A 23,589-nucleotide genomic window follows, 5' to 3' on the forward strand; every position below is an offset into this window, starting at 1 on the left:
ACAATGACATGGGAAATATGTGATGTTCTACGATTAGAGGAGGTGTAGAGTCAGGGCCGTCTTTAATATTGACTGGACCCTGGGCAAAAAATTTCTTGGACCCCCCCACGCAATTTCGCTCTCCACCCCAACATCCCAAAAAACAACTACATTAATTTTTTTTTTTTAATTATTAGCCCAGCGGTGGATCATCCACTGCTGGGCTAATAATTTAAAAAAAAAAAAAAATTGCAATATGTGAAACTGGACCTAAGCAGTACTAATAAGTAAATAAATATATAAATTCCTCCACTGGATTCATTTAATATTCTTTTGAATGTAATTCTGGTGTGAGGTTAGCTGGTTAAAGAGATTTAGGGCAGCCAACAGGAGCAAAGCAAGGTAAAGACTGAGGAGGAAGCATGGAGGTGCAGAAAAATATAAGTTTACTGACTGGAACAGCAGAACTACTATGGGAAACTGTAAAATCTGAGACAGAGAGAAAATAAAAACTATAAATATAAACCTTACATTAATGTGTGAAGTATCAGCATGACACTATACATCAGCCACAGCAGCACATGTCACTTCTTTGCTAGGAACAAGTTCCCTCTCACCCTTCAGTAGACAATGCTGCATGGGGAGGGGCGTGTGTGCACTCACTTATTCTTCCCACTGACACCTTTCTACAAAGCACTGTTCCCCTAGCAAACTTCAGTTAGTTGATCTTAGGGCCACAGCAGAAAGAGCAGGGCTAAGGGGACCAGTAGACTGGATGCTGTCTGTCCAAGGCTGAATGGATACAGTGTGAAATGAGTCACACAGCCTCAAGACTGAAGAAAGCAGTGTATGCAGCTGTACAGATGCTCAAATCCTCACATGCTTACCACTCCAGCTTTCTGCTGCATGCGCCTACAGTCAGCCCTACCCAGAAACAATCCCCACAACCAGAGCAGTTACCTGGTAACAGTGGTAACCCCAGTAGGACCTTTTCTGATGCAGTGGAAATGGCTGGATGCTGAGTTAGGGCTTTGCATTCAGTGCTGCACAGTGCACATCAAAAACAGCACATGGCAATAGCTTGGCATGTCACATGACACCGGCACGATCTGGCACAGTTTAAAAAAAATAATTATATATATATATAAGCAGAGTACTTTTGTATTAATTCAGTATTAATACTGAATGTGTGTGTTCCCCATGTCACATCAGCAGTCTGGTATGAACCATAAAAAAAAAAAAAAAAATTTTTTTTTTTTTTTTTTTTTTTTTAGGACTCTTGGGCCCCTCAACAGAGACTGGGCCCTGGGCAGCTGCCCCTTTTGCCCTGTGTTAAAGACGGTCCTGTGTAGAGTGAGTGGTGAAGTATTCTCTATTATTCAGGATTAAGGGCCCCAATTACTATGTATAGGGAGAAGGACCCACCAGTTTCATATAGGGGTTGTGGATAGAAGTTATGTCTAGATAAAAATCTATGTGCCTGTGACTAAGTTATCTTAGAGCGAGTATAGGTAGTGGCGGGGACCTGAGTCATGGTAATTGGGAAAAAAAAAATACCTTACATTGGGACAATCAAATTTCCATTTATGGTGGGTAGTAGAGACTAAACACGCAAAAGTAACTGAAAAGCAAAGTTAACTGTAAAACAACCATAATAAAAAAAAATTACATTACGTTACCCAAACTCTCCCGATAAGTCCACTTCTTCTTAAAGTCCTCAGACACAGAATATTTTCGGAAAACTGTTAATAACATAGCAGAGAGACATAACAGGGAGAAAGAAAAACATATTCAAGACATGCAAAACTCTAAGAAAAGAGTCCAGATGAATTATTCCTCATCATTATGAATCAGGGCCCCTTGGGGGGTAGTGAGGAATCCCTCCTTGCGGTAGAAAAGCTAAAAGTCTGAGGCAGAGGCCGCAAGGTGGGGGCTGTGGGATTGAGTTTCTCAGGCTTTTCAAGGAGAGAATGAGGCCGATTGGAGGGAAGCAGGAGCTTAAGGGTTTTTAGAAGCTTGAGACCCTGTTCCGGGGTGGAAATGGAGTATGAGGATTCTTCAACTTGAAAAAAGAGCTTAACTGGGAATCCCCACCTATATTTGATGTTATTGTTGCGGAGGCATTGGGTCACTTGCTGAAACATCCGTCTTCTGGATAAGGTATGAGAAGATAAATCCGGGAAAATCTGTATTGCCTGAAATGGATCTTTCAGATTCTTGTTCTGGAATGACGCTCTGAGCAATCTCTCTTTGAAAGTATAATAATGTAGATGGACAATAACATCCCTAGGCGAACCTGATGGGGAGTTTCTCGGTCTGAGAGCTCTATGCGCCCTATCAATGAGATTTTCCTGAGTTGTCGTAGGCCCTAACAGCTCCGTAAAAAGATCCTGGAAATGTTTAGAAAGGTCAGCTGGGCTGACGTCCTCAGGGATACCTCTTATCCTGAGATTGTTGCAGCGCGATCTGTCCTCTTGATCCGCAATCTTGGACTCTAGATCTGTAATCATCTCAGCAAGGGATTGGGTGTAGGCTAGAAGGTTGGAATAGTCTAAGTGTAGATCTTCTTGTTTCTTCTCCAATGACTCTCTCTCCAAGCAAGGATATGTCTCTCTTTAGTTCAGAGACTGAGATCTTGAGCTCTTGTTTCAATGAGGAATAATGGGAGTCCATCTTATTTGATAACTCTTTTATGGATTCCAGAATGGATGAAAAGGTGTGAGCAGTACTCTCAGAGGAATGAGATAGGGCTCTGGGAAGGCATTTAGAGGAAACAGTTGAATCTCTTGAGTCGTCGTCCAACATATCTTGCTCGAATGAATTTTTATTAGAAAAATGATCTGAAAGAGTCCGTTTTGGGAGGCCACTATGTTTCTGCTTTTTCCTCTGCGAATGGGCCATAGCTTGTGGGGCAAGAAACAGATGTCAAAACTTGTTCCCCAGGCCTTGATGGGTGAGACTCTGAGTTAGGATAATGAGCGGGGAAAGTTGATCCGGCACCCCCCTGGGAGGGGGATTTAGCCTTGCATGCTGCTGTGGATAATTAGCATTAAATCAGGGGTTTGTCCTAAGACGGTCCTTTTTCTCCTCACTCAACCTCGTCCCTTGCCCCTTTTCAAATCTTCACTCTTCTTCTCAGATCTTAAGAAAACAATTAAGAGCAGATGGGTGGCTGTCTCTCTCCCGGGGACGTAGCTCTCTGCCGAGCAAGTAAGGTAAAAGGGATTATGGGATATGACCCGTAGGTAATGAGGGCCGACGGGAAAGGGGAGGGAGAGAGAACAGGTAGCCGCTGTGATAGGGAGCCTTGATCCAAAAGAAGGGAGAGAGTGTGACCGTGACTGGGTACTTTTAAGGCCTGCACCTCATAGACTGTATTCCATAGTAACCTCAGTGTTAGTATGTAAGGTTCTTGAGTAAGGTATATTTTTCTGTAGTTGGAGTCAGCTGAGGAAAAGGGAGACAATCTCCAAGAGGGCTGATGGGGAATCAAAGTTCAGTGAGAGTGTAAAGACCTATGTGGAGGTCTTAAAGTAATCAGACTACAATCCCTCCTCACAAAGTCCTGAGAATAAGTAAAGGGAGTAGAGCCTATAGTGAAGGGTGCACAGGCACTAAGTAGGCCTATATGCATAGCCTAAAGCCCATATAGCTATTTAGTGTGGTTAGCCATGTGGAGCTAAGAATGTACAGGGGAGCTTATGTCTCTTTAAGGCCAGCGGTATAGTCTGCAATTAAACAATAGGGCTAGATTGAGGTCTTAGGATGCCCTGTCCACTAAGCAGGTTCAAGCTGTAAGGTATTAATAAATATTTAAAGTCTTACCCCCTCCGGTAACAAAAGGGGAGCCTCCGTGTGACTCCGGTGTTTGTTTTTTGCTCAGTCTGACAGGGAGGCTGTGCGGTGATGTGCCAGTCCCAGCTGAGTCTCCTTAGAGTTGCGTTGAGGCCACAAGGAGGAAGGGGTAGGTTTGTGTAGCTCCAGCCGACACGATCTGCGCTCCTGCTGTGAAGACAGCGCTTGTCCGAGAGTCCTCTGATGTTCTCCCCACCGTTCTCCCCTGCGTGGCACCAAGCTGGTCACCGTCTTAGGTAGGGTCTCAGGAAGGGTGAGTACTGCTGGTGGGAGGAAGGAAATAGGAGCGCTGGAGGAGATCACAGCAAGCTGATGCCTGGAGCACAGATTAACCCTCCGAGAGGCGCCCACGAGGTCCTTGGTGTCCGGACCGGAAATCCTATGCAACCAGAGCTCCAAGCCGTTGCAAATACAAAGGGACTAAGTATACTTCATGCCTGGGCTAGTTCAGCAAATTTCGGCCCCAAAGGCAAGGGAAAGTGTACTCCAAGGTGTTAGGGAGAGTATAGGGCAAGAATAGAGAAAAATATATGAAAAAAAAGTTAAGTATATAGCACTCGATCTGCAGAGCTTTAAAGGAATGTGACCACCATGTTGCGTGGCAAGCTCCGCCCCCCATGTTTTCATTATTATAACTATGTATCTTACATTACAGAGTGTCTGCTGGCAACCCACAACCGTAAATTGGTTGTACTGATTGCTTCTTCCCTTCACAAATATGATGACAGGCTTTCCAAGATGGCTAACACAATAAAGAAGTGATGCTGTGCTTGCATCATCTTTGGAGCATGTTTACAGTCAATTTTGCCTATCAACAGCCATTTTGCAAAGGCCACCACAATCATATTAAAGGGAATCACATTCCTACCAGTGATAGACACCCTACTCAATCTAGTGCCCCTGTGTAACCAATGAATTTGCCCACCTCTTAAGCTAGCTGTTTGCACACTGAAAATCTTTAGTTGTGCCTACAGCAAAAAGTTGCTTTATTTCTGGATATAACAAACTATAGTGATGTATATTGTGATGTCATGTATTATTTAATATGCAGTGTCATCAGCTGTGACAACCTAAAGCAACATCACAAACAGGACAAGGATGCCATATGACATTGTGGGTAGTTATCTAGAACAGGGGTTTTCAATACAGTCTTCAGGACAGATTTGCAGGATTATCTTGGGCGAGAGCAGGTTAATAACCATGCTTACTAATCAGATCATTATTTCACCTGTGCTCCAGTTTAGACATCTTATAATCTTGCCTGTTAGGGAGACCTGAGGACTGGGTGGAAAACCCTGATCAAGAGGTTCCAGGGCTTCAAGGGCACTTGTGGTTATTATTAAAAATGTCAGAAACACAGAATTGTATGCAAACAAAACACAGGTGCCCATATCAATGTAAACATTTAAAACATTTTATTATACAAAAGGTAAAAATATAATGACAAAGTTGTTCAGTTGGACTGATCAGTTAAGCATCATTCTGATGAATTTTGGTCTTAATATCTTTACAATTAAACAATGCTCTTCTTGCTTGTGAATTCCTTAGCGTTGGTGTGAATCATCTCTGGAGTTCTAAGTTTTCTTGTGTGTTATAATGGTATGAATAATTCATTTCTTTAATATAAGTCGCTGACTATGAAAGTGCAGGGCTCCAGATTAGCCTGGAACGGCTTAAGGGTTAAGGATCCAGGGAGGAGGAGTGTGTGTGGAGCTGAGGGGTAGATTTGCAACATTGTTGCAGATCTAAGGGAGGGAACTCTACTCACAGTTAAGAAGGGGTTCCTGGGAGTTTGAGGCCCTCTTTCTGTTCTGGATCATCACTGATCTTCACCCACCCACCCCTTAGAGCAGCAAAATAGTCATTTAGAATGTTAGCATTAGTTTCCCCTGGTGCCGTACAGGGTTAGTCAACCTATGGTCTTTGGGTCAGTCCAGGGCTTTAATGATTTTCAGCTCTCCTCAGTACCGGCTTGGTGTTCGCCTGGGCGTGCTGGGTGTCCAATATGGTTTGAGCGTTGTTACACCCTAAAGGCGGGTGGTAGCATCCCAGGTGGCAGATAGAAAGCGGGGAGGAGTGACAGCCATTGCAGGGGGTGTGACATACTCAGGCACGTGCTTGGGGAAAACGCCTCCTGGGTTACGCAGGGCCGAACAGCTCGAGTTTTATCCTTCTATCTGGTTCCACATTGTAGCCGGGCTCCACTTTGTTTAGTTTTGCCTAGGGGCTGCTTCTCACTTCATATGGGTTTCCATAGGTAGACATTGCTGCCTAACAGTTAATTTAAGGTTAAGAGTTTATAGTCATTTACTTGTACCCAGGTAAATGAGTTATAGTTAATAGTTATAGGAAGGCCTTGATGCTTTAATAAAACCATTCAAGGAGTGCCTCTTATTTAATAAAACGACCTGCACGGTCTTACCTCCATTTGGTTGTTGTGTCTTTATTTGTTAATTTAGAATTAAGTAAGTTGTTCATGCTGCACCCGTTCGACATTGGTCCTTTAATCCCTTATGTTAATTAATCAATGCTATCTCAGTTGAGTAAATCTCATGTGAGAGGTTTAATAGATTTACTTAGTATCTCAATTTGTATTCATCACGCAAATAGTTTGAGTCAAGAGAGTGAGTGGCTATTATTGAATTGTCTGGCTATAAAGAGAATAGAGTCTCTGTTTCTGAAGTTTACATAAACTCCTCATTTATGGATAATCCTTATTTATAAATAATCTCAGGGGATTTATTCTTTGCTGTTTCACATAACTGTTTGTTACTTTTGCTCTCCCAGTGAAGTATTCTGGAAGCTTGGTGAGTCAAGGGAACATAATTTATAATTATGCTGCTTATTGCCAGTAAATTCATGCCATCTCTTTTTATTTAAGGGGTTATATACCAGGTTTCCTTTAATAATAAATCAATTACAGCCCAAAAGAACACACCTACTATAATTTCTGGGCCTACAGTTGCCTATCGGCGAGATTACGAGTTTTGCGTTAGCCTTAAAAAGCAGCATTGAGAGGTCCCAACGCTGCTTTTTTTCTAACGCTGGTATTACAAGTTTGGCAGGTAGAGGCTCACCGCTCACTTTTCTTCCGCAACTCGAGGCTACCGCAAATCTCCTTACGTCGATTGCGTATCCTATCTTTTCTAGGGGATTTGCCTAATGCTGGTATTACAAGTCTTGGAAGACGTGAGCGGTAGACCCTCTCCTGTCCAGACTCCTACCGCATATAAAAGTCAGTAGTTAAGAGTTTTATGGGCTAACGCCAGAACATAAAACTCTTAACTAAAGTGCTAACAAGTACACTAACACCCATAAACTACCTATTAACCCCTAAACCGAGGCCCCCCCCCACATTGCAAATACTATAATAAATATTTTTAACCCCTAATCTTCCGACCGGACATCGCCGCCACCTACATTATACTTATGAACCCCTAATCTGCTGCCCCTAACATCGCTGACACCTACATTATATTTTTTAACCCCTAATCTGCCGCCCCCAACGTCGCCACAACGTAATGTAGGGTTCTGCGATGTTGGGGGCAGCAGATTAGGGGTTCATAAGTATAATGTATTTGGCGGCGGTGTCCAGAACGGCAGATTAGGGGTTATTAAGTATAATGTAGGTGGCGACGATGTCGGGGTCGGCAGATTAGGGGTTAATAAGTGTAAGATTAGGTGTGTTTAGACTCGGGGTTCATGTTAGGGTGTTAGGTGTAGACATATTTTTTAATTTCCCATAGGAAACAATGGGGCTGCGTTAGAAGCTGGACGCTGCTTTTTTGCAGGTGTTAGGTTTTTTTTCAGCCAGCTCAGCCCCATTGTTTCCTATGGGGAAATCGTGCACAAGCACGTTTAAGCCATCTTACCGCTACCGTAAGCAACGCTGGTATTACAGTGAGAAGTGGAGCTAAATTTGCTCCACGCTCACTTTTCTGAGGCTAATGCAGCCATTCAGAAAACTTGTAATACCAGCGTTGGCTTAAAAAAAAAAGGCTTGTTAGCCCCGCAAGTCTTTACCGACAAAACTCGTAATCTGGCAGTATATTTTTATATACACATGTTTTTCAGTGAGGTGTTTTGCACATTTTTACAAAATCTTGCCACCTTTCAAATGGCTAGAAAAAAACAGCAAGACTTGCAGGGGAAAATATTAAGAGAATATTCCAGACCAGGTGGAGAGTTTCAGCTACAGCCATGGAACACCCTTTGTTCAGCCCACTAGCAGAGGAGGGAAAACTGATTAAAGGGATAGTAAACACCAAAAATGGTATTGTTTAAAAGATAGATAATCCCTTTATTTACCATTCCCCAGTTTCTCATAACCAACACTGTTATAGAAATATATGTTTTACCTCTGTAATTACCTTGTATCTAAGCTTCTGCTGACTGCCTCCTTATCTCAGGTCTTTTGACAGACTTGCATTTCAGGCAATTAGTGCTGACTCTTAAATAACTTCACGTGCGTTATCACAGTGTTATCTATATTAAATACATGAACTAACGCCCTCCAGCTGTGAAAACTGTCAAATGCATTCAGCTGAGAGGTGACCTTCAGGGGCCGAGAAATTAGCATATGAGCCTACCTAGCTTTAGTTTTCAACTAAGAGTTACAAGAGAACAAAGCAAATTTGATGATAAAAGTAAATTAGAAAGTTGTTTAAAACTGCATGTCCTATCTGAATCATGAAACTTTAATTTGGACTATCCCTTTAAACAATAGACATGCGTAGGGAAGAAAATGTTGTTTTCGGCTAAATTTTCCTTTTAAATATTCAGGGAAATTCATTTCCCCAAATATTATTTGACTGCACTATTCAGTTTCAAATCAAATTTTTGTTAAACATTTACATTCATTTTCGTTAAAACAAATGTAAAAGGTTCCAAAGCTACAGGTGAAAAAGTTCGCATGTAGCTTTATACTTACCTTTCGTACGCTGGAGAGTCGTGCTTACCTGCTTCTCTTCTTCACAGAGCCTCCACCACGCTAAGCTTAATGCGCCGGCAACAATATAAAGGAAACTAATGAATGAAAAATGTGTCAGTATTCATTAGTTTTCTTTAAATGTTGTGCTGCAATGGTTCAGTTATTACTTTCATGGAAACTAGATGACTATCGATGTTTCATTAAGAAATGTGCATTCATAACAAAACAAATACACATGTCTAATATAAATGATGACAAAATTTACCATTTTAATATTTCATTTTGTATATTACTTACACTCTGCTCTAAGTGGTAAATTGTTATACTGCACAATCTTGGGTTCCAGACTCCAACCCAAACATTCACTCCAGGTTTGTAATTCTGCTGTACTAGTTTACCATAAATGCATGTGAATACTTTAATTTGTGTGTTTATCTCCTTGTCCTTTACTTTCCCTTTGGCTAAAATGGAGTTTGTCAGCAAGTAGAGTATTTGTAGAGTGATTAGGTGCAGATTTCTGTTTCAGCAGTACCCCTGATGGAAGCACTAAGGGTTGCAAACCTGTATTGTTTCCTGCAACAATCTATGCATCTGATGAAGTGTGACTTACATATGACAACATATGTCTGTTAACAGTCCAAAAGAATGAACCCCCATGCAGACATCCTGTGGAGCTCAGAAACAACTACTTCATAAAACATTTATAAATAGGCATTGCCTGTTATCAATATCTACATCAAACTGTAATGCATTTCCTCAGCAATAAATCTTTACAGTTCTCTGCCACGCAATAATATCCCCAAACCTGTCATCCAATATAGATTACATATAAAGATGTTGTGGGGACATTCTTGGTTTCTATCTGGTCTTCAGGGGACTTGTAACCAATAATACTCCAGCATGGGTAATAGCTACCTCTATCTACTAGGAACTCGACACAACTGTAGGTCCCTTTTAGTGGGTTAAGCATGTTCTGCTGTCAGTCATTCCACAATCTGGGGAACAAACCCTTCTCCCCACTGGCAATATGCTCACTCCTCAGTAAACAATGTAAGTCCAATACAAAGAATTAGGAGCACCGAGTGAATAAAAATGAACTTTTATTGAATAGTGTGTAATTAAAACACAAGTTAAATTTTATTAACCCCTAATCTGCCAACCCTAACATCACCGACACCTACCTACATGTATTAACCCCTAATCTGCCGCCCCCAACATTGCTGCAACTATATTAAAGTTATTAACCCCTAAACCTAAGTCTAACCCTAACACCCCCCTAACTTAAATATAATTTAAAATAATCTAAATAAAATTACTACAATTAACTAAATTATTCCTATTTAAAACTAAATACTTACCTATAAAATAAACCCTAAGATCGCTTCTCGGCCTTTTGGCTAAGATCAAGTGTAGTATCTGTTCTTATCAGTTTAATATCTGATACGCGCCCTATCTGGGTGCCATATATTAAATGGATTTTTGAAACAGGGAGATGGAAGAAGAGCTTGCTCTGTCCACTCCATGCATTGACCTGGTATTGCAGTACCTCCAGGACCGGTGCACAAAAAAAAATAAAAAAAATAAACCCTAAGATAGCTACAATATAACTAATAGTTACATTTGTAGCTAGCTTAGGGTTTATTTTTATTTTACAGGCAACTTTGTATTTATATTAACTAGGTACAATAGTTATTAAATAGTTATGAACTATTTAATAACTTCCTAGTTAAAATAAATACAAATATACCTGTAAAATAAAACCGGGCAGAAGTGGTCCTCCAGATGGTCCGTAGTCTTCATCTTATCTGGGCAGAAGAGGTCCTCCAGATGGGCAGAAGTCTTCATCCAGGCGGCATCTTCTATCTTCATCCATCCGGACCAGAGTGGGTCCATCTTCAAGACATCCGACGCAGAGCATCCTCTTCTTTCCGATGACTAACACTAAATGACGGTACCTTTAAGTGACGTCATCCAAGATGGCGTCCCTTCAATTCCGATTGGCTGAATTCTATCAGCCAATCGGAATTAAGGTAGAAAAAATGCTATTGGCTGATGCTGATAGAACAGCTAATAGAATGCAAGCTCAATCCTATTGGCTGGTTGGATCAGCCAATAGGATTTTTTCTACCTTAATTCCGATTGGCTGATAGAATTCTATCAGCCAATCGGAAATTGAAGGGACGCCATCTTGGATGAGGTCACTTAAAGGTAACGTCATTTAGTGTTAGTCGTCGGAAAGAAGAGGATGCTCCTCGTTGGATGTCTTGAAGATGGATCCGCTCCGGATGGATGAAAATGGTAGATGCCTCCTGGATGAAGACTTCTGCCCGTCTGGAGGACCTCTTCTGCTCGGATAGGATGAAGACTTTGGACCGTCTGGAGGACCACCTCTGCCCGGTTGGGTGAAGATGTCTCAAGATAGGGTGATCTTCAAGGGGTTTAGTGTTAGGTTTGGGTGGGTTTTAGAGTAGGGTTGGGTGTGTGGGTGGTGGGTTTTAATGTTGGGGGGGTTATTGTATTTTTTTTTATAGGTAAAAGAGCTGATTACTTTGGGGCAATGCCCCGCAAAAGGCCCTTTTAAGGGATATTTGTAATTTAGTATAGGGTAGGGATTTTTTTATTTTGGGGGGCTTTTTTATTTTATTAGGGGGTTAGATTAGGTGTAATTAGTTTAAAAAATTGTAATTATTTTCTGTAATTTAGTGTTTTTTTTCTTTCGGAATTTAGATAATTGTATTTAATTGTAGTTAGTGTAGGGAATTAATTTAATTATAGTGTAGTGTTAGGTGTAATTGTAACTTAGGTTAGGTTTTATTTTACAGGTAAATTTGTATTTATTTTAACTAGAAAGTTATTAAATAGTTAACTATTTAATAACTATTGTACCTAGTTAAAATAAATGCAAAGTTGCCTGTAAAATAAATATAAACCCTAAGCTAGATACAAATGTAACTATTAGTTATATTGTAGCTAGCTTAGGGTTTATTTTATAAGTAAGTATTTAGTTTTAAATAGGAATAATTTAGTTAATTGTAGTAATTTTATTTAGATTATTTAAAATTATATTTAAGTTAGGGGGTTGTTAGGGTTTGGGTTAGACTTAGGTTTAGGGGTTAATATATTTATTATAGTGGCGGCGACGTTGTGGGCGGCAGATTAGGGGTTAACCAATGTAGTTAGGTTGAGGTGACATTTGGGGCGGCAGATTAGGGGTTAATAAATATAATATAGGGTTCAGCGATGTTGGGGGCATCAGATTATGGGTTCATAAGTATAATGTAGGTGGCGGCTGTGTCCGGAGCAGCAGATTAGGGGTTAGTAATATAATGCAGGTGACGGCGATGTTGGGGGCGGTGTATTAGGGGTTAATAAGTGTAAACTTAGGGGTGTTTAGACTCGGGGTTTATGTTAGGATGTTAGGTGTAGACATAAAAAGTATTTCCCCATAGGAATCAATGGGGCTGAACGCTGATTTTTTGCAGGTTTTTTTCAGCCTATGGGGAGATCGTGCACAAGCACGTTTTACCTGCTTACCGCTATCGTAAGCAGCGCTGGTATTGAGGTTAGATGTGGAGCTAAATTTTGCTCTACGCTCACTTATTCGCGGCTAACGCTGGGTTTAAAAAAAACCTGTAATTCCAGCGTTGTCTTAAGTGAGCGGTGAGCATAAACTGTGCGTTAGCACCGCACCCCTGTTACCACAAAACTTGTAATCTAGGTGATGGTATGTAAACAATTTGAATATTATATGGGATGTAACATATTTATGGTTGTGTTAAATGTCTGTATTTTGCCAGCATATATTTCGAGCATGGTAACATTGGACTATATTCATTGATCCTTGGGAGGTTGCTGAGTACCTCATTGTAAATGTGAGATCATGTTTAAAATTCATTGAGTATTTCACCTATCTTTACTAGCATTTCTTTATGGGGTGTTCCTGCCGTTATAGATGTGTGAGGTGCCTAATATATGATATATTTCATGTCAAACAGGAAACTGTTTATGTTAATGTTTGTAATTGTAAATTATTTGCATGTTTGTTTTGTTATGAAATAAATAGTCTTTATGGGTAGAACAAAAACATCCGCAGGGGCTGGTATATGGATGCTAAAGGGGCGTGGTCAGAATTTCCCCCTACACCCCAGCCCAAAATTTAAGTTTTTAACCTTTTTTAGGTACCTCTCCATACTGAAGAAATGTCTTAAATCATCTCACATGAGTGGCGAGCTTTTGAATATCAGGCCCTTAGACTCATTCTATAAGTAGAGATGTGAATAGTTACAAGACAGATGCTGTTTTTCTTATATAATGGAGAGTTATTTGAAACTTGCGGCTGTGCCAATATACAAATCTACTAATTTTGCAATTTTCAAGTTGAAGCACGTTTTTATTTTTTTATTTTTTTATGTGAGTTATAAGCTTTTTGGTTTTTATTGAATCTAGGTCATTGCCCAATGCAAAAGTGACACTCAATTTGAGAAATGTAATATTTTTGTTTAAAAGCACTAAGATATGAAAAAGGGGCTCAGCAAAGCATGGAATTAATTAAACAAATAAATAAATTGCCAAACAGAAGGAAATAACTGTCTGTTGCAATTTGCAATAACTTTTCTTTTGTACATTGCATATTAAACAAAGGTACCATTACAAACCATAGGTGAATTTAAGTTCATTACATACCCTACAGACAATGCTTAGTAGAATTGTTACTTAAAGTGGTGTTGCCACAGTGTATTATGTGTGAATGAATCCTTAGTGGGAAGGCAATAATTTATAGAGCTTTTCTTGTTTGGAGGTGAAAAGAAAACCTCTCTTTCATTCTGATCAAATGTTAGGTTGGAAAAAGCTCCTACTGCTGTAAACCCTGTTGGAGGACAAAAAGGGATGAAACACATTTTAAGGCTTCATTTCTGGTGCAATGTTCTAGCTTGTCTGGGTCTGATTTCTAGGTGAAAAGAAAAATAGACTTGAAGGAAGTTTTCTTTTACATCTGCTGGAAGCGAAACAATACAATTCAAAAGGTGCGATTCTCTGTTTAATAAAAGATATACAAAGAAATCAAAGAGTTCAAATATGGGTATTTTAATTATGTTGTAAAAGCACCAGGATGATAAACATAATGAGAAAAACGTACAACCAAAATGTTTAATATTTTTTAATGATTATTTTTTGCATTTCACTATAGAGATTTTTAGCAGTAGGTAAATCCTTTAATGAGATTGTGCTTTAATGCACATCCATATGTTAACATGTACTTGTTAAATGAAAAGAATACAGATGGCAAAATATGAGCTGCTTTAATACTGACAGAGTAGTTTGTAAAGAGTTAAAATGACATTACAAAGTTTACATTTCCCTGACCCTTTAAAGTGTTCTCCATAGAGCCTTATGTATGCCAACCCGTCATATAAATGCTGTGCCCAAGCACAAGTTTGTTTGAGGGCAGACAATGCATATTGTCATACACAGGCCTCTACACATGGGGAGAAAGAATATATTTCTAATAGAAATTACAGCTTTAGCTTTTCTTTAACAGAAATGTTTGTGTATTAAAATAGGTTATTTTCTATTCCATGTTTCTTATTTCAGTAAAAAAATAATGTGCACAACATGCGGAAGGTGGCTGGACTAGTACACATAGCCATTCTCACTTTATCTAGAGATATTTCCCCATTATGGGCCAGATTACAAGTGGAGTTCTAATTATTACTCCCACTCGTGCGTTTTCTCTGTTAGAAGTAAGCTTTGTGTGTGTCAGGTAGCACAAGTATAGCAAGTTGAAAATAAAAAGTTTTTGGACAAACGCTAATCCAATGAGCGCAAAAAAAAACGAACTTGGAATGTCGCATTCGTGTTAATGTATTCCACCATAGACTTCAATGGAGCGTAAAAAGTGCAAAAAAACCCTAACATCCTTATTAGCGTGAAATTCTAATTGCGTTTTCACAAGTGCGTTAACCTGACATGATCAGATTTTTTTTGTAGAATATATATCTATTCCTATATACTGTGTGTGTGTATATATATATATATATATATATATATAAATATATATATATATATATATATATCTTCAAATATACCCAGGCACTCAAGGCTTTGTTTTAAACTTCAAAAGCTTTTTTTCCCAATACATTCTGGTTATGTCACAATCCCAAAGTTTCGGTCTTTACAATCAGACCTTTGTCAAGGGTACATTCTGTATATAATAAACAAAAAAAAAAACAGAAAAAAAAATGTTACTTACATACCAAATGCGAAACACAGCTGTTAGGAAGAACATCATGTTACCAGAAGTCACGTCATACCTGATCCGGGTCCGGCTGTGCACATACTAACACTGTGTAGGAACGAAAAAGGAAGGAAAATGCGTTGTCATAGTTACATATAAACATCTAAATTCACACCAAAATTGCGCTCACAGTAATGTATCTGATCACAACCTCCAACCTTCTTATCTGCAAACCGGATCATCCATGTCAGTCACTACCGGTACTAGTAACAAAAACATAATATTAGCAAAGAAAGAAAGAAAGAACGATGGCAGCACAGTATATCTTACTCCTAACCCTAGTCTAAAACTTCCTACTTGGGACTAAGAGTACCTATTACAACACATATTTGTTATTACAAATATATTACCAGCCAGTCTTTCGAACAGGAATCAGGACATTTGCAGTCTATGGGGCCGATTTATCAAGGGCTGATAAATGTTTCTGCGCAAACCTTTAGGCTCGCCGGAAACAGCAATTAAGAAGCAGCGGTCTTAAGACTGCTGCTCCTTCACTCGTGTGCCTGCTCTGAGGCTGCAGACATCAATCTGCCCGATTGCAAATGATCGGGTTGATTGACACCCCCTGCTAGCGGCCGATTGGCTACAAATCTGCAGGGGGCGGCATTGCACAAGCAGTTCACCAAAACTGCTTGTGCCGCATTCAGCGATGTCTGTTGGACATGATCTGCTGAGCGGATCATGTCAGACACACAGTTGGTAAAACGGCCCCTATTTATCCACTCAATTTCTCTGCAGAGGAGTTGCCTCCTGGTGTAAACCCCTCTTGGATGTCGCTTTATTTGATCTATGGGCATACATATCAGGTCCGCCACTCCATGCTTAGCCTCCAAGAAATTTAATGCCACAGAGTTCTCACTTTTCCCATTTTTTATGGCTTGTCTGATTGTAGAATTTAACCCTACGCGCATTAAATTCAATTGCGCTCAAGAGAACACGTTTACTTTCAACTTGAGTGATAAGCCCCTTTTCGCTCACACGCAATAGTTAGGGCACCACTCGTAATCTATCCATATATCTATAGTAAAGTGACATAACAAAAAATTATTAATTGTGCCTATAAAAAACATTGTGACAAGAAAAAAACATCATGTTTGTGCACTACTGATGGTTTGGTTAAACCACAGAAATTTCCTAACTTTTGTACATTGTAGAGAACATAGATTGACATTAACACAAGCTTTTTATTTCTTAAATATAATATTCTGTATTTAATAATTTAAATATTTGCATTATAGTTAAGCCAATTTCATTGTAATAATGCAAATGTGTATTTGTCACATTTATCCTATAAATAATGGACAATAAAAGTGAAAAAAATGCTTTATATATAGAGTTAAAGATGTATGAAACCAAATTTATTTGTTTCATGATTCAGATAGAGCAGGCAATTTTAAGCAACTTTCTAATTTACTCCTATTATCGATTTGTATTTGTTTTCTTGGTACCTTTATTTAAGAAGCAGGAATTTAAGGTTTGGAGCCGGCCCATTCTTTGTTTCAGCACCTGGGTAGCGCTTGCTGATTGGTGGCTAAATTGATAATATAAGTAAATTAGAAAGTTGCTTAAAATTGCATGCTCTATCTGAATCATGAAATAAATACATTTTGGTTTAATTTCCCTTTAAGGTGCAACGATCAAATGATCATCATAATATTGCTATGTTGTATAGTTATACAGTAAACACATCACAATTTGAAACTATTACCTTTCTGATTAAAGTACTGTACTAAATTTAAAAAATTGTTAAAAATGATATAATACTACCTTTAGTTTACATGTATAAGCTGTATTATGACATATACAAATTGCCTAAATGACATAAGATATTGTTGTTTACACATGGTTCATCCCCTCTCCAATCTGTCCGATTTTACAGATGCAAATATTCCAAAATCCAAAGAAATTTCGAAATCCAAACCTTTTCCAGTTCCAAGCAGTTTTGATCAATGGTTTTCTACCTGTATTATAAAGAATAAACTTTGATAAACAACATGAAAAGAAACCCGATGAAAATTGGAACCACATTGTTTGGTCAGATGGGACCAATATAAATTTGTTTGATTCAGGTGGGGTTCAGCATGTTTGGCGTTGTCCTTGCCAGGACTACCTCAGTGAATGCATAGCCCCAACAGTGAAGCACAGAGTTGGGACTGTGATGAAATGGGGCAAAAGGTGTTGGGGAGATTACATTTATAGATGGCACCATGAATACCTGTGGATATACAAAAATACTGGCTGACAAGATGACTCACAGGGGCCGATTTATCATCGGTCTGTCCGACATGATCCACTCAGCGGATCATGTTCGACAGACATTGATGAATGCCGACAGCATATACTGTCGGCATTTATCATTGCACAAGCTTGTGAACTGCATGTGCAATGCCGCGCCCTGCAGATTCGCGGCCAATTGGTCGCTAGCAGGGGATGTCAATCAGCCCGATCGTATGAGATACTGTATATATATATATATATATATATATATATATATCATTACATAGTAAAATCAATATGCTGCATGGCCTCAACTTCCAAATATTGCTTGAATAATGAACTGTGGCTTTAACTGGCAGCATATTCACATTGACAAAATAGAAAGCATTTTTGCTTTGGTCCTAAACTTCTCTTCCACTGCTACAAACTGTTTGTGTATTATAATATAGTAATGCTTAAAAATCCCAGGTCTCCTACACCCCATAAAAATAACATATTTTTAGCTAAACCCATAAAAATCCCACACACATTGTATGCGTTTGCCCATTTAAGATACTGCATGCAATAAATATAATAGATTACATCTAAGATAAATTTAAAAGAAAAAAATCTGAGTAAAATATTCCTTGACTACGCATATAAATTATAAAGCTCTAGTCCTTTTCTGTATTTTTGGCAGGGAATAAGATCTCTAATGTGATCTCAAAGGTGCCATTCAATGACAATATGAACTCTAAACCGCTTCCGTTTTTCCATGAAACATGATGAGCGTTTTAGACATGCACCTGTGCAGCGCCCCCAGGGTTGTATGTTCTGAGTTCTATTTGAGCAAGCAGGGGGAACAAGCACATTCAAAAAAATAACATGCTCTGATTCGTTTTTAAGTAAGTATCAATAGCAACCATGCAATATCAATCAACAGGCAACAAAACTTTATTTCCTGTGAGAGAATATGACAGATGTGACTTGCAAAGCAGTACCAGACTGCAATTGTAAGCATAATATCTGAAAATAAATAACAACTTTATTACCATAATGGGGCTTACAAAACCACAATATGATATCATATGTTTTTAAAAAGTGTATGTTTTCCAAAATTACAAAGCTATTTTTTGTAAAACTTTATCGATCTAATTTTTTTGTGCTGCAGATACTAGTCTTATACTGTCTTTCTCTAATCTCACTTCTCCACACTCTTGGCATTATTGCAAAGATACATTTGTGCCAGTCATAGTTTGCAGATACATTAAATATAAGAAATGGTGGGTGTTGATGATAATTTACAAAACCTCCTGTCAGTACAAAAAATCATATATAATAATATTTAAAGGGATACTAAATCGAATTTTTTTTCTTTAATGATTCAGATAGAGCATGCAATTTTAAGCAACTTTCTAATTTACTCCTATTATCAAATTCTCTTTGTTCTCTTTTATTTTTATTTTAAAAGTCAGTAATGTAAAGCCTAGGAACATACCCATTTTTGGTTCAGAACCTGGGTTATGCTTTTTATTGGTTGGCTGAATGTAGTCACCAATAAGCAAGGGCTATCCAGGGTGCTGAACCTAAAATGGGCCGATTCCTAAGCTTCACATTACTGCTTTTTTAAATAAAGATAGCAAGAGAACAATGAAAAATTGATAATAGTTGTAAATTAGAAAGTGGCTTAAAATTGCATGCTCTATCTGAATCATGAAAGAAAAAATTTGGTTTTAGTATCCCTTTAATTCTTAAATATCTTTAAAATATATATTAAAATATATCAGCATTTTTTAACCTTAAAACTTGGCATTATGGGGCCTATATCGAACGGACATGATCCGCTGAAGCATTTAACATTGCACAAGCAGTTCTAGTGAACTGCTTGCGCAATGCTGCACCCTGCAGATTTGCGGACAATTGGCCTCGAGCAGTGGGTGTCAATCAACCTCATTGTATGTGATCGGGCTGATCGTTGTATGCCGCCTCCGAGGTGGCGTACGAGTTAAGGAGCAGCGGTCTTAAGAAGGGTTATGATAAATCGGCCCCTATATGGAGAATTAGTAACCCTGTTACTGAGCTTTATTTGAAGTATGATCTGCACTGTATATTTTACTTCTAATAACACTTCAAATCTGAGATATTGTTGTTTTGTTTACTTTTTATGTGTGAGGAGTGTCACTGTCCACCAATAAAAAAATGGGTATTTTTCTTTATAGCCAGTGTGCAATCAGTCCTTAAAGTAAGAGTATCAAAAATAATCATAAAACAGGGGCTCTTTAATTCATTAAAGTTTACAAAGACACTTATTTTTTTTAAATACTTACCGTTGCGAGCTGGATGCCAAAGGGGGCAGGCAATGATTGGAGGAAGCTGGATTCATCATCAATCTGCTTTAACATGTTTAAAAAGTGCTCTGCTCTTTCCTGTGCACAATAAAAAAAATTAAGTCTAGTGTGCCTTTAAATACTCAGCAGCAAGTGTTTCATAATGCTTGAGCAAGTTCTATGATCTGTGTTGCATCAAATGTATTGTTTTTTATGTATAATTTATGATTAAACAGCAATCAATGTAATTGTTTTATAATGTTATATTGTTTTTACAATCATGTAAGTTATCACTGGCTCACAGTACATAGATTTGAACAACACTGTCTGTAATGTAGCCACTGTTCTTGCTCCTCTTGACAAATGAGGCTTATAAACGAAGACAAGCTTTTACAGTGTACTGTCAGTTTGTTACTAAATCTGTTGCTGCTTTAATGAGATACTGATAGGATTACAATGTATTAGTTCTATGCTCTGTTTTCCAACACTGGGAAGTGTGCTTGTGAAATTGATGTACTACAGTAGACAGAAGGTAGAGGGTACTTATCAGACACTTAGCAACTCAAAGATATTTTACTTGGTCCTGCTGTTGTGACATTGCTGCCATGTGCTGACATAATCTAGATAGATTCAACCACCATTTTATTGTCACTTCATAAAATGCTTAAATAACCAAATGAACGCTTGTCTGTGCATCCACAAATGAAACTGTGGTGATGTCTATATCAATCACTGAGCATTAAAGGGATGCACATATTTTCTAACATGGCTCTTGTATGGATACCTACTAGCTCATATGGAAATAGAGTTGCCACCTCGGCCATGTTTTCCTGGACACTTATGAGTTACACATGCTGCAGGGTGTGCAGGGAGGAACATGATCTGTCCAGGGTCACTATTTTTAGCTGTCCAGCAGCACAATGCCTGTTTCCCTCTGCACACCCTGCAGCATGTGTAACTCATAACTATCCAGGAAAACATGGCCGAGGTTACAACTCTATATGGAAAGCAAACACCAGGGTTGGATTGGGACAGGGTGGTAATTTTTGTTGTTGTTTGTTTTCACTGAGCCCTACTGCTTCACTTGTTGGCCAAACACTCTCTCTTTTCCTCATGGCAGGCAGGAACTACACTCAGCCCCACGCTCTCACAGAGCGGACATTTTGGTATTACTGTTCTCTGCATGCCGCTGCTCAAATATGCAGTGAGTTTATGTCCTAGGGGGAGTGAAAACATTCAACACACACCTTTTTTAGTGTTGCAATTATCTTTCAAACTTTTTGGGTTGCTATATCTATATGTATGTATTTGTGTATATACATGTTTATGTATGTATAGATAATATACACCCACCCAGTATACAATTATGAGGACAATACCTAGTGTATATTCATTGTCTTTAATAGTTTGTATGAGAGTGCATGAAAATGTAACTATAAGAGTGCATTTAGGAAAAAGGTTGTTGCCATAGCTGCATTTTTTTTCCAGTGGAAAGCTAATGTATCTATTACATGAAGCTACTTGTGGAATTTATTTTGAAACAGAATATCCCATATTTAAAGAGGTAAACAATGTGTGCATTTGCTCTCTCCATGTAGTGTTTTATTATTGGTTCCATAAGTGCCCTGAAATCTGTTTAATGTAAACATTTAAATGTCTTTTGTTCATTCCCTGTTTGAATTCTTCTTTGTGTACGATTTTAAATGTTACCTGCCACTGTCACCATGGTGTACATTAGCTGGCAGCTGTAAGCACTGCAGGTGTACATGGCTCAACTTGGTATGCACAGCAGTAAAGGCCCTAGAATTTTTACCGGGGTGTGGGAATGATTTGTAATTTTGTATTTTTGGATTAATGTTTTATAGTGTAACAATTTTATTTCCATTTGTGTGGTTCAGCAAAATGATTTTTCTCTTAACTAATTTATTGTTGCTTCCTTTTTTTTAAAGCAATATGCTTCTTATAGAGACATTAGTGGGATGATAGAATTCTCTACTCTAAGCATTTTATTATTGTATTTATATTCCTAGGTACATACATGTTTAACTTCTGCAAATTATTCATTATTCTTGTTTTTTTTTGTAATTTAACTCTAAATATTGTAGTGTTGTTACCACAAAGGGGCCGAAATATTCCGTGTTTTTCTAAAGACCACTGCTCCATAATTCGTCCACCTGCTCTTAGGCTAAGGACAGAAATCAACATGATCGGGTTGATTGACATCCCCTTGCTAGTGGCCGATTGGCCGGGAATCTGCAGGGGACGGCTTTGCACCAGCAGTTCACAAGAACTGCTGGTGCAATGATAAATGCTGACAGCGTGTGCTGTCGGCATTTATCAATGTGCAGCAGACATGATACGCTACATTGTATCATGTCCGCTCACACTAGGATAAATTCTATAAATGCAGAACACTGACATTCCTACATGCTGCACAGCGATTGGTTCATATGTACAGGAGCTTATTTGTATCTGTCCCTTACTGGCCATCATTTTCTAAATGAGATAAACAACATAAAAATGCATAAATAAACCCCAATAAGACAGTTTTAAATGTTTCTAAAACGTTATTTCCATTCAGATCTCTTGCTATGCAGTGATAAATTGTTAATGTGTAAATAAAAAATAAAAATACTTTAAAGGGGTAGAAAGGTCAAAATTGTAATGTGCATGGCTGCATTTTCAATGTAAAACAGTATTCAAACACACACCTTTCCGAGAGTCATTGGTGGATGTATGACGCAAATTAAGGGGCCTATTTATCAAAGTGTCAACTGAAAATATGCTGAAATTTACATCGTAATTGTCACAAGATTGATCCGCCGTAGTTATCAAAGCGTCAAGATCGCCAAATGTTGAAATTTGTGACGTAAAATACAATCCTGCGATCTCAATCCAACGCAGATCAATGCGATTTGAAAACCCGTGGTATTCAAGCAGAATTGTGTTCATTTGCCCTCCTATTTGTCACTATTTGAAGCTCTTGCTAAGTTATCAAAAATTCTACATTTACGCTTGTGTCTTTTCCGACTCATCGTACCTAGTTTTCAATCCGCCACCCTTGAGGTCACCATAGAACTCAATGGGAGTCTGAAAACACAGAAAGCTTATGTTCAATGCTGCAAGAGAATGACGTATATTACATAATAAAAGTAAATTATAAACTTTATTACAATTGTATACCCTTTTTAAATCAAACAATATTATTGCTCCACATTTGTTGCACTAGTAGATTTAGGAATACAAATTAAAAATACATTACTACTTTTGGATTATGCTACAACTTTGTCTCTCATTTCAAAGCAAGGGGACAATATTATTTCTACATATTTGGTGCAAAGTTTTGCCCCAAACTTGTTGCACTAATAGATATAGAGATAAAAATGAAATAAATACACAACGTAATATAGGTAGCTTCCTTTTTACTTGTTGGAAAAATCTATGCACACCATGTTTAAGCCATGTAATACAAGTTACACTCTCCACTTTGCGCCATATTTGACTCAACACTTTTCACACCAATTATGAGGCAAACGCCTAAATAACCCACACACTAGTGAATTTTTCCACCACTTTTGATTAGAATATGCATAATCACATGATTTATGACATCATGCAATCTGATTCAAATACACATTATAAACTATCACTAACGAATCAAATTGCTCGATACTTGTGTCATTGATCACTCATCAGAACTTGTAAGTGCCATTTGTTACATTGTGTATTATACTTTGAAAGTATGTACATGTGAAATTAGTATTAAAGATAAACATTGATGCTGACATTAGGACACACAGTGTAATATTTTAGACAATGATTTTAAAATTCGAATTGATGTTTGATTCAATATAATCTTAAAATGATAGCTCAAAGGGATAGCCCACTTAACTTTAAACTGTCATGATTCAGATACAGCAGAAATTAAAATCACCTCTTTACTGGCATGCTATTTTCAGTGTATTTCTTCCTTCTCTTGAATTTCTTTTTTGTAAGAAATGTCATCT

General features: G+C 38.3%; 1 non-coding gene across 1 annotated transcript; it reads left to right on the forward strand.

The window, feature by feature from the left end:
- The first annotated feature begins 10,141 nt into the window (after window positions 1–10,141).
- Window positions 10,142–10,332, forward strand: LOC128650575 (U2 spliceosomal RNA). The gene has a single exon (XR_008400863.1). It is a non-coding gene; the product is annotated as a U2 spliceosomal RNA (small nuclear RNA).
- Window positions 10,333–23,589: the final 13,257 nt, after the last annotated feature.

Source organism: Bombina bombina, chromosome 2 (genome assembly GCF_027579735.1).
Source record: "Bombina bombina isolate aBomBom1 chromosome 2, aBomBom1.pri, whole genome shotgun sequence".
In the NCBI taxonomy this organism is placed as follows: Eukaryota; Metazoa; Chordata; class Amphibia; order Anura; family Bombinatoridae; genus Bombina; species Bombina bombina.